Raw genomic sequence first — 15679 nt, 5'->3', positions numbered from 1 at the left:
CTTTCTGTGGGCACTCAGGCCATCACCAGAGATGACTCCAGGTATCTTCCTGCAGTCCCAGACAGCCCAGGACTTGCTGTGCACAGAGCTATTTTAAAGTGACAGCGCTACCTGGGACTATTTTCTGCTTTATTGGTGCCTCAGGTGCTGGTATCAATGAAAACTGTGACAGAGAAGGAAGTATAAATCACAAATAGAATTTCTGTGTTGGCACTTTGCGATAAATAAGCGGTCTTTGTTGTAGTTTGGGCACTCGGTCTCTAAAAGGTTCGCCATCACTGCTTTAAGGGCTGTTCTCGTATTAAACCTCATATACACAACCCAGTCCCTTCTTGGGATCTCTCGCTGGTCCTAAATATTCTCACAGAGCCCCCCTTTGAGCCTCTTGATTCTGAAAACATGAAAATCCTCACATTTAAAACGATCTTCCTAATTGCGATTACCACAGCACACAGATTGGGCAAAATTCATGCCCTCTCGCGCAGGGAACCCTTTCTAAGAATCTTAGACGACAAGATAGTTCTCAAACAAGATCCCCTCTTCCTCCCCAAAGTTGTGTCTGATTTCCACCGTAGACAGGAAATTATTCTTCCCTCTTTTTGTGCTAATCCTAAATCTGAACGTGAAAAAAAGTGGCAGACTTTAGATGTTAGGAGATGTGTTCTCTTTTACTTAGAAGCAACAAAAGAGTGGTGTAAAGATTCTAGTTTATTAGTCAACTTTGGGGGAAAAAATAGAGGGTTGAAAGCCTCAAAAGCAACCTTAGCCAGATGGATAAAATCCACCATCTCTCTCTGCTACAAAACCGCAAACATTTCCCTTCCGGGGGATATTAAAGCCCATTCCACTAGGGCCATGGCAACATCGTGGGCCGAAAAAAGGGGTGCATCTCTGGACCAGATATGCCGGGCAGCAACGTGGTCAAGTTCCTCGACCTTTGCAAAGCACTATCGTTTGGATATTGCCTCCCAGGAGGACCTGGCGTTCGGCAGGAAAATCCTGCAGGCGGTGGTCCCTCCCAAATAATGGGGTAATCTGGTAAGTCTCCAGGTGGGGGCTGTCATGGAACGTCACTAGTGGAAACCGAATTACCGGTAAGTCTAATTCCATATTTCCGTAAGATTGAGCTAGGCCAGTCCATAAAATCTTATGATTGTTGCCCGGCAACTAACAACAAAAAATAATTTTAATTATAGTAGTATACAGCCCCATTGACTTCTATGGGAGTGTCTGAGCCACAAAAATGGATTAGAGTAGGACATGCGCTAAGTTTTTCCCTCATAGGCTCTAGGCTTAGACAAGGCAGCCACCATAATAAAAGATAGCGCTGACAAGTAAGACAATCCACAGCTTTGCTATAGTGAAAGAGGCTGCTATTCCAGTTTACATTGTTTCCTCAGCAGCAGGTACAAGGTTTGGCACTAGATGGCGCTACTGTCCAATAGCTAGAGGTTTTTGTTATTGCTCCATTTTTAAATAATGATCAAAATTCTTATATTTTAAATGATAAAAAAAAAAAAAAACTTGTGTTCACGAATGCATTACTCAACACCAAGGAAAACCAGAAGCTGTTAGAAAAGCATAATGTATTCCTTCTAGACTTGGCATTGTGCAGACTTTCAGCTTTAAAGGAAATCTAACATCAAAATCAAACACGATAAACCATGGGCTCTTACCAATGACTCTGGTAATCTTATTTGTTATGTATGGCCTCATTCCTTCTAAAATCAACTATAATAATTATAATCACCTTTTAAAATTATGATATTTTCAGCAAGGACTCTGCTTGTATAAATTATAAAACACTTTTTGTAAATGACTTCTATTTCACTTTCCCTAACCTAGACTTGCTCGTGACTCCTGTCTCCTTTTTGCTCCCGGCACTTCACTGCAGGCCAAATAGGGAGATGCACGGAGAGGAGACTTAAAGTGAACCTGTCACCAGGGACATAATTTTTAGCTGGTGACAGGTTCCAATAGCTTATATTATGCTGATTTAAAAAATGCCTTTGTCAGAATTTCAGTAGTTGTTATAAGTGTAATTCACATTACCTGGCTCCCTGCTACCGGTAGCAGCGTGTGGTGAGTCCCCTGGGGATGGGGCAGCTGCAGCCTGTGTCGCCTCATGCATTATTCCTCTCCTCCACAACATCCCCCTCCCTCCAATGCCTGCACAATGCACATGACAGGAAGTGGGGAGGGGAAGACTGACGCAGGCACACACAGGCTGCAGCGGCCTCATCCTCCTGCGAATCACCACACACTGCTCCTTACAGGGAGCCAGGTAATGTAAATTAAACTTATATAAAGTACTGAAATAATTCTGAATGACAACAAATGCATTTTTTAAAATCAGTATAGCATAATAATAATTATAATTTATCTAGTGCCTACAGATTACACAGCTCTGCACAGAGCTTGCCAAATCGGTCCCTGTCCCCATGGGGTGCACAATCTAATTAACCTACCAGTATGTAAACTGGAGAACCTGGAGAAATTACATGCAAACACGGAGAGAACATACAAACTCTTTGCAGATGTTAACCCCTAGGACTTGAACCAAGGTCTCCAGCGCTGCAAGGCTGTAGTTCTAACCACTAATCATGTTTCTGGTGACAGGTTCGCTTTAAACTGTGAGCAATCACTATTAAAAGAAAGCTTATGACAAGGGGACAATCAAGCCCTGTGTGCACAGTGAGTTCCTTGCACCTGGGAAGGGAAGAGGGTTTCTTGTGATAGCGGGCCCCTTCTCTCCAAGAGTCCCGCTGAACACAGTCACTCTAAACCCCCCTGATGGCGGCCCTTGTTGCAATTCAAATTTCAGCCGAGGGATTTACAGTCACATGTAAATGTACATGTAGATTACTGACACGTGTGACAGAGAGGTTTTACCCCAGTAAACTACTAGCCCCCTCAGGGTATGAAATGTACTAACTCTTTTATGTCAAGTAAGTTTAGTGGCAGCAGGGGCGGCCCCACTTCAGAAGCCAATATCTTATATTCTATAGAACCTGGAAACAATATTTTTGTGTCATATTAAAGATATGGATCTTCCAGATCTCAACAGGTTTAAGGCTTTGTCAGCTACAGGCAGTTAAAGACATAGTAGGAAATGGAACCATAAAACCAAAGATACTATAGATGAGATATCACATAAGAGGGAATTCTAGAAGGGACATTTCTATACCCTACCTGGGGCTATTAGTTCAGCGCGGTAAAACCTGGTGACAGGTTCCCTTTTATCACCACTTATTCTAGAGCCATTCCATATATGAGCCTTATATGCACATTCCACAGAAACAGCCCAGGAACTGATTTTTAGTTGCTGAGATACAGCAAATATACAGCATGTGAGTTTCTGGGTTTCAAGGGGTTTCTGATTTGTGATAGATTTCTATGCTTTACATCTCCAGTGGGATGTGCCCTAATCGGTCTTAGTTGTTGTTTTCATGCTACTTCTCTATATTAGTAATCTCCTTGGAAGCGCTTCAAGGTTATTTTCATGTGTTAGACATCTGACCCATACAAAATGTTGCAAAAGCTCTATTGCAGAAATCTATTATGTGTAATTATAGCCTAAAAGTTAGGTGCCTTTGTCCTACAGTGTGTCCAAAGCAGCATGTGTAATATTAAAAAAATAAATGGGGGACATTACCAGAGCTCCACTCTACTGTAGCTTCACTGCTGTTACACTGCCTCATCTCCCCCTGCTCCACTCAGAACACCTGCTGTAATCTCTGGAGGGGAGATTAAGCACGGAGGAGCTCTGGTAAAACTCCCCAGTGTCTTACTGGGTCATTAGCATAATTTAAAACACTGATTTTAGAAGCAAGGTGCTCATGGATAACAGGCCAAATTTATGAAAACTGGGGTGAAATATACCAGTCTCAATCCATGGTGCCATTGTAAGGTATTCCATTAACATACGTGTCATGTAGGAGGGTGTTGTGTATGCTGTTTTTGTTGTTTGTTGGGCACAATAGGCTGTAAATATTTTCCATAATGGGGTTTTGTCATGGAAGCAAGGGTCACCCCAAATGAAAGTGGCAGATGCCACTCCATGCGCTTCAGTAATGCTGCTGGGCATAGCAGAGATATCTCTACAGTCATAAAGGAACAGAGGCCCCGTGTATGTGAGGGGCAAGAAATTAGACCCCCATGACTACCTCCATGTTACATTACACCCTATTAAATTACACCACATGAAATAACAATGTCATAGTGTATTCTACTTTTGCAACAGTCTAGTAATATATATATATATATATATATATATATATATATATATATATATATATAATCACTCACCGGCCACTTTATTAGGTACACCGGTCCAACTGCTCGTTAACACTTAATTTCTAATCAGCCAATCACATGGCGGCATCTCAGTGCATTTAGGCATGTAGACATGGTCAAGACAATCTCCTGCCGTTCAAACTGACCATCAGTATGGGGAAGAAAGGTGATTTGAGTGCCTTTGAACGTGGCATGGTTGTTGGTGCCCGAAGGGCTGGTCTGAGTATTTCAGAAACTGCTGATCTACTGGGATTTTCACGCACAACCATCTCTAGGGTTTACAGAGAATGGTCCGAAAAAGAAAAAACATCCAGTGAGCGGCAGTTCTGTGGGCGGAAATGCCTTGTTGATGCCAGAGGTCAGAGGAGAATGGACAGACTGGTTCGAGCTGATAGAAAGGCAACAGTGACTCAAATCGCCACCCGTTACAACCAAGGTAGGCTGAAGAGCAACTCTGAAAGCACAGTACGTCGAACTTTGAGGCAGATGGGCTACAGCAGCAGAAGACCACACCGGGTGCCACTCCTTTCAGCTAACAACAGGAAACTGAGGCTACAATTTGCACAAGCTCATCGAAATTGGACAGTAGAAGATTGGAAAAACGTTGCCTGGTCTGATGAGTCTCGATTTCTGCTGCGACATTTGGATGGTAGGGTCAGAATTTGGCGTCAACAACATGAAAGCATGGATCCATCCTGCTTTGTATCAACGGTTCAGGCTGTGGTGGTGGTGTCATGGTGTGGGGAATATTTTCTTGGCACTCTTTGGGCCCCTTGGTACCAATTGAGCATTGTTGTAATGCCACAGCCTACCTGAGTATTGTTGCTGACCATGTCCATCCCTTTATGACCACAATGTACCCTGTAACATCTGATGGCTACTTTCAGCAGGATAATGCGCCATGTCATAAAGCTGGAATCATCTCAGACTGGTTTCTTGAACATGACAATGAGGTCACTGTACTCAAATGGCCTCCACAGTCACCAGATCTCAATCCAATAGAGCAGTGATGGGCAACCTTATGAGCTTGGTGTGTCAAAATTCGCCAAAAAACCGAGCATAACTCGGGTGGTGTGTCGCCTTGACAAAAAAAAACATAATTTTGTGATACTTATAGTTTAAATAACAAATATGTATAATTATTTAACTTCTAGGGTACTTTAATCCTAGGTTGTGTGATTGATCCTACCATGTACTGCCATACTACATCTATTTATTAGAATGTGCTGGACAATCTCTCAGCCTCCCGGCTACTGCACCTGGCCGTGTAGGAGCCGAGGATTAAACTTAACTCTCCGGCGGCCGCGTGAAAATGGCTATGCGTGTCAGCACTGACACGCGTGTCATAGGTTGGTCATCACTGCAATAGAGCATCTTTGGGATGTGGTGGAACGGGAGATTCGCATCATGGATGTGCAGCCGACAAATCTGCGGCAACTGTGTGATGCCATCATGTCAATATGGACCAAAATCTCTGAGGAATGCTTCCAGCACCTTGTTGAATCTATGCCACGAAGAATTGAGGCAGTTCTGAAGGCAAAAGGGGGTCCAACTCGTTACTAGCATGGTGTACCTAATAAAGTGGCCGGTGGGTCTATATATATATATATATATATATATATATATATATATATAGACTCACATATATATATATATATATATATATATATATTGACCCATATCTATGCAGTTTCTATGCAGAATTATTTGTCTCACACTATAAAAATGACTTTGTGAGGTTTGATCCTGAAGTTAACACTTGCTTATAGGATCGGATGCAATAAGGGTTGATTTTGGCCTTCTGCAACCCTGGAATCTATATAAAAGTGGCGAAATATAAGAGCTGTGTTTCTGTAATCCTACAGATCTTATATAATGACTGTGATCTGATCACAACTTCTTCAGTCTATTATTAGTAATGTGTATGTCTCCAAACGTCCATTGCACAGTGAACTCTAACCCCGTCATTACTGATGTCACGGGACTGAAATCACAGCGCTTATACTGATCCGCTTTTAGCTGGACTCTGGGGTATTGCCTGACATCTACAATGACATCACAAGGATAACCTGTACATTGGGGCTTGGAGTCATCCAGGGAAGATGTGATCCGCATCATCTATACATGTTGGTGCAGACATGGCTGTTACCCAATGTTATTAGTTAATTTTTTTTTACTTTTTTACAATTTTCACAATGTATGGCTGTTCATAAGATAGAAATATAGCAGACCTTACCTGGGATATCCTAACTAATGTATGTAATATACACAGGGTATCCTGGGGAATGACTGTATGATATACACAAACCTATACGATACAATGCAACTTTATTAATCTCCTGGTTTGGGGAAATAGTTTTGTAACAGTGGTCCCGGCAGGTAAACAATAGAGAAGACTAAATACATAATCAAGTGACATACAATATCCTGGGAAGGTACTAGTGCTGGGGGCTATTGAAGCACTTAATTTTAGAGCCCAGCGCTCTGTTGAACAGTTCAATTGGTTTGGGGATATAGGAGTTATGGCATCTGGTAGTATGATCCGGCGGTTTTGGTTGCTGAAGTTACTGTGTTGCTAGAGCATTGTGGTTTGGCGCAATTTCGAGACAATCTCACTGAACAATAATCTTTTTTCCCATACGTTGTGGGATGGGCACGGTGTCCCCGATGCGATGTGTCTTCTTGATGATGTTGGGCAATTTGTTTTTGTCTCCGCCGTTAATGCAACCTCTCCAGCACACCCAGGTACTTGTAGGTACTCACATGTTCAATATCCCAGCACTTCATGTCGATAGGCCTATCTATAGATAGATCTATGACCATCTCCTTTGTTTTGTCAACATTAAAGGGGTGTTCCCATCTGGGCTTTCACATTTAATTAAATTAATCTGTCAAATAGATATATTTCTTTAATTGGATGTTATTTAAAAGAAATGTACTTGTGTGAAGATAATTTCCCATAAATGTAGCCCTGTTGTCCCTTAGAAACAAAATAGCTTTCTTGGATACGACCTCCCCCTCACCCTGGCAGCAGCAGTGGCCAGTCATGCACTATTGAGCCCTACCTGACAACCTGGATTCAGCATTTATTACCACAGGATGGCTGTGGTACATGAAGAAAGCCTGGTAATTTTGTATGCAAAAACAATTAGTTTTTTTGTGTAATCACTCCAGCACAGGTGGTCATATCTAAGGACAACAATCTTGTTTCTAAGGAACAATATTTACAGGAAATTATCTTCACAAATGTATGTATTTTGTAATACCATCCAACTGAAGAAATGTATATGCACTGCACAAACAATAATGGGAACACTTAAACAACACACTATAACTACGAGTAAATCAAACTTCTGTAATATCAAATTGTCCACTTAAAAAGCAACACTGATTGACCATTAATTTCACAGACAATTAGCAAGACACACTCAATAAAGGAGTGGTTCTGTAGGTGGGGACCACAGACCACTTCTAAGTCCCCATGTTTTCTGCCTGATGTTTTGGTCAATATTGAATGTTGGTGGTGCTTTCACACTTGTGGTAGCATGAAATGGACTCTGCAACCCACTCAATTGGCTCAGGTAGTGTAGCTCATCCAGGATGGCACATCAATGTAAGCCTTGGCCAGAAGGTTTGCTGTGTCTGTCATTGTCCAGAAGCTTGAGGCGCTACCAGGAGACAGGTCAGTACACCAGGAAACATGGAGGGGCCATAGGAGTGCAACAACCCAGCATCAGGACCGCTACCTCCACCTTTGTGCAAGGAGGAACAGGAGGAGCACTGCTACAGCCCTGCAAAATGACCTCCAGCATCAGGACACTTGGCATTTGCCAGAGAACACCAGGACTGGCAAATTCTCTACTGGCGCCCTGATAAAAGTAGGCTCCCACTGAGCACATGTGACAGACGTGACAGAGTCTGGAGACACTGCGGAAAGTGATCTGCTTCCTGCAACATCCTTCAGCATGACCGGTTTGGCAGTGGGCCAGGAATGGAGTAGGGTGGCATTTCTTTGGAACATGTGGCCTCACTGCCATTAGGTACCAAGATGAGACCCTTGTGAGACCATATGCTGGTGCACTTGGCTCTGCGTTCCTCCTAATCCAGTGCAATGCTAGGCCTCATGTGTCTGTAGGGAGGTCATACAGGCACGTGGAGGCCACACACAATACTTAGCCTCATTTTGACTTGTTTTAAGGTTGGATCAGCCTGTAGTTTTCTTTTTTCCACTTTAATTTTGTGGGTGACTCCATACCCAGACCTCCATTGGTTAAAACATTTTTTTTTTTGTTGTCAGTACATTCTACTTTCTATAGAACAAAGTATTCAATGAGAATATTTAATTTATTTACAGTATTTTTCAGACTATAAGACGCACCGGAGTATAAGGCGCAGCATCAATAAATCCCTTCTAAAATGTCTAGGTTCATATATAAGGTGCACCGGATTATAAGGATGAATGACCAGCAGGTGGCACAGTTCAAGGCAGCTGTTGTCTGTAAGTACGGTTCATATATAAGGCGCACTGGACTATAAGGCGCACCTTTGATTTCTGAGAAAATCAAAGGATTTTTTGTGCACCTTATAGTCCGAAAAACACGGTAAATCTAGGATGTGTTATTTGAGCGTTCCCTTTATTTTTTTAAGCAATGTATATGATAGATGGAATAATTAAATGTCAATGCCCTGATAGGAATACCCCTTTGTTACTGTGGGGTCAATGTATAGTTTTGTTATTTTGTCATTAGCGCTGGGTCAATGGTGTTACGCTTGAAAAATCTAAGTAGGTGATCGCTGGCAGTGGTGACCTTCTGTTCCAACAGATGCAATAAAAATGTTGCTTTTTGCTTTTGGCTAAAATAAAAAAAACTGCTTATCACCTCCAGAACTGGATAATTGGGGCCAATGTTCTTTAAAAATTCCAAATTTAGACAAAAATGATATTCAGAAATGTCATAAGGGGGCGGTAGTGGGACCATTGCACATGATCTCTATGCAATGATTATTTCTCTGCATGATCATTTTGCGTTACAAGCAGGCAGATAGAAGACATTAAAAAATGGAGTCTAAAGAATACATCCTATCCCTGCATAAACAAAGGGAAAGCACCTAAATATTGGCCTCTGACTGAGCCGACAAATAAAATGATGGACGTGGTTTATACTTAATTCAGAACCACGGACAGGGAGTCTTTGATGTACTTGGCAAGAGGCATGTGTGTACCTCATACAGCAGAGAGGTAAATGAATAAATTGTGAAATCAATCAACACATGCTGTTTGGCTGACCATTTCCCAGTTCCCCGGGGCCTGTGCAGGCTGTGAATAAAAGTGTGGCTAAATGACACTCAAAGACAGATATGCTTTCAGCTGTATCATATTCCACAAAAATCCTTCCCCGGGGAGTTCCTGTCCTCGAGTGACTAAGGAGAGTTGTGAAATGTGCCATTAACATGGAATAAAAGTGACAGTAAATGAGGCTTTTCTATGTTCGATCTGGCCATAAGCCATTCTGCTAAGAATCCTTTATTACATTGGGTTTATCAGTTTTACAAATTGAACCTTGTTCCTGTGGCAGTCTAGTCTCCGCGCCTTCAGTAATATGATCGGCCTTTAGACTGGATATTTCGGATTCTGATCACGAACGCATTTACTTCAGATCAGTTCTACATTCTTATTTGTGCTCCCATTAAGTCTTTAGCCCTCTGTAAGACTTTATTTCTGAACCTTCATGTTTAAAACGGAATTATATGGATTGATCTTCTGGATGCTGGAGGTGGGGACCCACACTGAGCGTGAGAACAGGGGTCCTGAATTCCCTACTTTGAATCCGCAGCTTGGCTATGTTTGGTACTCCCATAAAACTGAGTAGCAAACATGCATGACCATTCAAAAGGAGGTACACATGCAGACACGTATAGTCACAATCATTTTTATTTTTTTGACTGACTGTGGATGGCAAAAAGAGGATATTGGTTCTTTTATTATGATTGGAGAGAGAAAATGTTATTCATTTGACAGTACATTGTTTATTTTCTACATTGTTTCTTACATGCTGAGACTGCATTTCTCATGATGACTTGCACAGCAGGCTATGTGTAGTGAGCCCCTTGTCTATGTCAGCTCTTGCAGCTCTATGCAGACCAGTAAATAAAGTATCATAGGAAACAAGTCTAGCAACACTTTTCACCCCACATAACACTCCGCTCCTTTGTGTGGTTTTCCACATGTTCACCCTCCTGCCTGTTAGCGCAGTATCATTACAGAACTCCAATCTTTTTCTGAAAGCACGATCGGTTCCTCCTCCCTCCTCTCCAACTGTCTGCAGATGGAGCACATAATGTCATAGCTAGTGATCAAGTTTGTTTCTTCTACCTCTTTGCATACCTCCAACCGTCTTGTACAGTCCAAGATTTTGGGCTCTGTCCTGGGACATCATCTCAATCGGTGGTTTAAACAGCAACAAAGGGGGAACTGGGGGGGCTACAGTATGAAGGATCCACAAGGAAAGGGGAGCTGGGGATGGTACAGTAAGAGGGGACCACAATGTAAGGGGGAGCTGTGGGCACAATATTAGGGGACACTATGTAAGGGGAAGCTTGTAGCCACAATATGAGGGGGAGCTGGGGACAATATATGGTGGTCACAATGTGATGCCACCGTTTCAGCTTCTCTGCATCATAGGGGATGAACTCCTCTATGAAGGGACAGGGATTTGTTTCCTGGTCACGACATCACAAGCATTGGCACAATCAGGTCCAGGAGTCTACACATGACCAGAAAGATAAGAAGAAATCTGCATAGGATTGACCATATATACGGCAAGTAGGCATGGAGGGATGTGAAGGGACCTGCAGTGGGATGGGCCGGCTTGGGCCGTTCCTGCCTAGCGCTTCTTGCCCACTTGCTATAGCTTGCAAACTTTCATGAGTGAAAGTTGGAAAGTTGCAGCACAGGCAGTGTCGGGCATAGCAGTATTATATACATCAGATACATCACGAAGCTGGAGGAGCGGGGACTTCTTCATACGTCGACTCATATCATGATCTAACATAGTAAAAAAGAGAAGAATAAAGGGTTTTATTTTTCACCGCCAACATCTGCAATTTCTCTTAACTACTAGGTTTATACTGAATTTTAGACGGAAATAAAACCACCAACCATCCGGGTCTCAATTTCTAAAATCAAATTGGAAAACACAAATGTTCTACTTCCTGTAGAAAGCCAGTATTCCCATAAGGAGTAAGAAGAGCCAGACATATCTCTGCTCCATGCTAAAAAATCCCCAGACTGACCAGAGGCATGTATGCTGCAGGCACATCTGTCAAACCGCCCTATACATAGCCCCTCATTTACCCTCCAGAGGCTACAAGAAGCCATTTATCCCTCTAGCAATCAGCATACCATATGTAGACAACAGCTATTCTATAGAAAGGCATCAGGTTTAACAGGTAAGGGGAGACGTGTCATAGGGCAATAGATTTGGTACCGGAACCATAGAAACACGAGGACATATGTAACAAATAAATTTCAAAGTATGACTAGACTTTCTTATACTGATCATAGAGGGAGATTAATCATATCCTCTCATGAATGGAACCTGTCACTCCCCCCAATCAGTGAGGTCTGGATTGCTGGGGGTTTGTTCACCTATCAGCTTGTTATCCCCTATCCTGCGGTGCAAACTTGGTATAACACTTTTTGGCACAAATTAAAGGAATTTCTTTTCTCATGCAAAAAGAGAGTTGTTTCTTGGATTAAGATCTTTGGTTTGCATCATGTAATATACTGGAGGGACTTTGCTACTTTAACAGAGTGGACATATAGTGGCCTCCTGTACACCTCCATATCCCCTCTTATAGTGGCTACTGTCCTCCTCCATCTCCCCTCATATAGTGGCCTCCTGTCCTCCTCCATCTCCCCTCATATAGTGGCCTCCTGTCCTCCTCCATCTCCCCTCATATAGTGGCCTCCTGTCCTCCTCCATCTCCCCTCATATAGTGGCCTCCTGTCCTCCTCCATCTCCCCTCATATAGTGGCCTCCTGTCCTCCTCCATCTCCCCTCATATAGTGGCCTCCTGTCCTCCTCCATCTCCCCTCATATGGTGGCCTCCTGTCCTCTTCCATCTACCCTCATATAGTGGCCTCCTGTCCTTCTCCATCTCCCCTCATATAGTGCCCCCTGTCCTCCTTTATCTCCCCATATATAGTGACCTCCTGTCCTCCTCCTTTTCCCCTCATATAGTGGCCTTCTTTCCTCCTCCATCTCCCCTCATATAGTGCCCCCTGTCCTCCTCCATCTCCCCTCATATACTGGCTCTATATCCTCCTCTATCTCCCCTCATATAGTGCCCCCTGTCCTCCATCTCCCCTCATATACTGGCTCTATATCCTCCTCCATCTCCCCTCATATACTGGCTCTATATCCTCCTCCATCTCCCCTCATATAGTGCCCCTCTATCCTCCCTCATCTTCCCTCATATGGTGGCCTCCTGTCCTCCTCCATCTCCCATCATATAGTGTCCCCTGTCCTCCTCCTTCTCCCCATCTAAAGTGGCTCTCTACCCCCCATCTCCCCTCATATACTGGCCCTACATGCTTCTCCATATCCCCTCATTATAGTGGCCTCCCGTCCTCCTCCATCTTGTCCCACATAGTGTCCTCCTGTCCTCCTCCATCTCCCTTCATATAGTGGCCTCCTGTCCTCTGCCATCTCAACTCATATAGTGTCCTCCTGTCCGCCTCCATCTCCCCTCATATTGTGCCCCTCTATCCTCCCTCATCTCCCCTCATACAGTGTTCTCCTGTCCTCCTCCATTTCCCCTCATATAGTGGCTTCCTGTCCTTCTCCATCTCCCCTCATATAGTGACCACCTGTCCTCTGCCATCTCCAATCATATAGTGTCCTCCTGTCCGCCTCCATTTCCCCTCATCTAGTGGCCTCCCGTTCTCCTCCATCTCCACTCATATAGTGGCCCTCTATCCTTCTCCATCTCCCCTCATATACTGCCCCTATATGCTCCTCCATCTACCCTCATATAGTGGCCTTCTTTCCTCCTCCATCTTCCCTCATATTGGTCCCCTTGTCCTTCTGCATCTCCCCTCATATAGTGCCCCCTGTCCTCCTCATCTCCCCTCATATAGTGTCCTCCTGTCCTCCTCCACCTGCCCTCATATAGTGGCCTCTTGTCCTCCTCCATCTCCCCTCAAATAGTGGCCTCCTGTCCTCCTCCTTTTCCCCTCATATAGTGGCCTTCTTTCCTCCTCCATCTCCCCTCATATGGTGGCCTCCTGTCCTCCTCCATCTCCCCTCATATAGTGACCTCCTGTCCTCCTTCATCTCCCCTCATATAGTGGCCTCCTGTCCTCCCCCATCTCCCCTCATATAGTGGCCTCCTGTCCTCCTCCATCTCCCCTCATATAGTGGCCTCCTGTCCTCCTCCATCTCCCCTCATATAGTGGCCTCATGTCCTCCTCCATATCCCCTCATATAGTGGCCTCCTGTCCTGCATCTCCCCTCATATAGTGGCCTCCTGTCCTGCATCTCCCCTCATATAGTGACCTCCTGTCCTCCTCCATCTCCTCTCATATAGTGCCCCCTGTCCTCCTCCATCTCCCCTCATATACTGGCCCTATATCCTCCTCCATCTCCCCTCATATAGTTTCCCTCTATCCTCCCTCATCTCCCCTCATATAGTGCCCCCTGTCCTCCTCCACCTCCCCTCATATACTGGCCCTATATCCTCCTCCATCTCCCCTCATATGGTGGCCTCCTGTCCTCCTCCATCTCCCCTCATATAGTGACCTCCTGTCCTCCTTCATCTCCCCTCATATAGTGGCCTCCTGTCCTCCCCCATCTCCCCTCATATAGTGGCCTCCTGTCCTCCTCCATCTCCCCTCATATAGTGGCCTCCTGTCCTCCTCCATCTCCCCTCATATAGTGGCCTCATGTCCTCCTCCATATCCCCTCATATAGTGGCCTCCTGTCCTGCATCTCCCCTCATATAGTGGCCTCCTGTCCTGCATCTCCCCTCATATAGTGACCTCCTGTCCTCCTCCATCTCCTCTCATATAGTGCCCCCTGTCCTCCTCCATCTCCCCTCATATACTGGCCCTATATCCTCCTCCATCTCCCCTCATATAGTTTCCCTCTATCCTCCCTCATCTCCCCTCATATAGTGCCCCCTGTCCTCCTCCACCTCCCCTCATATACTGGCCCTATATCCTCCTCCATCTCCCCTCATATAGTGCCCCTCTATCCTCCCTCATCTCCCCTTATACAGTGTCCTCCTGTCTTCCTCCATCTCCCCTCATAGAGTGTCCCCTGTCCTCCTCCTTCTCCCCTCATATAGTGACCCCCTGTCCTCCTCCATCTCTCCTCGTATAGTGGCCTCCTGTCCTCCTCCATCTCTCCTCGTATAGTGTCCCCTGTCCTCCTCCTTCTCCCCATCTAAAATGGCCCTCTACCCCCCCCCCATCCTACCCTCTATCTCCCCTCATATACTGGCCCTACATGGTTATTCATATCCCCTCATTATAGTGGCCTCCTGTCCTCCTCTATCTACCCTCATATAGTGGCCTCCTGTCCTCCTCCATCTCCCCTCATATAGTGGCCCTCTATCCTCCCTCATCTCCCCTCATATAGTGACCTTGCTGCCTCCTCCATTTCCCCTCATATAGTAGCCTCCTGCCCTCCTAAATCTCCCCTCATATAGTGTCCTCCTGTCCTCCTCCATCTCCCCTCATATAGTGGCCTCCTGTCCTCCTCCATCTCCCCTCATATAGGGGCCTCCTGTCCTCCTCCATCTCCCCTCATATAGTGGCTACTGTCCTCCTGCTACTTACCTTTACCTCGTTCTTCCTGCTTCCTCCTATTCCCGGAGCTCTGAGATGAAGGAGCAGGGGGGCAGGGCCAGCCAGAGGAGGAGCTACCTCCACATATCTAGAGACGTGTGGAGGCAGCAAGGGCTGATCATTGCTGATCTCCTGTTCCCTGCATTGCAGTTCTAGCAAGTCAGGGCGGGGACCAGGAGGCGGGACAAGCAGGACATTCTCCCAACCGCCCGGATGCGGGACGGTTGAGAGCTATGGGATACAGTGTAACAGCCTGTGAAGTTAGTGCTAAAGCCTGCCAGAGCCATTTTGACTTAAGCAGCCATTAGCATCATTTTAAAAGTTGATTTTAGTAGTAAAGAGACCATGGATAACAAATATAAGCAGTTTACCACAGTCACGGTGCTTGGATCTATGAGTAAGTGTGAGTATGAGTAAGTTTATCATGATGGATTTTGATGGGTAGATTTCCTTTAAATTATGTAGATAAAACAAGTATATTTCTATATAATGTCTGTTCCTTCAGATAACACTGCAATACATCTGATATGT

This window comes from Engystomops pustulosus, chromosome 7 (genome assembly GCF_040894005.1).
Source record: "Engystomops pustulosus chromosome 7, aEngPut4.maternal, whole genome shotgun sequence".
NCBI classification, from domain to species: domain Eukaryota; kingdom Metazoa; phylum Chordata; class Amphibia; order Anura; family Leptodactylidae; genus Engystomops; species Engystomops pustulosus.
This window is presented reverse-complemented; position numbering follows the sequence as displayed.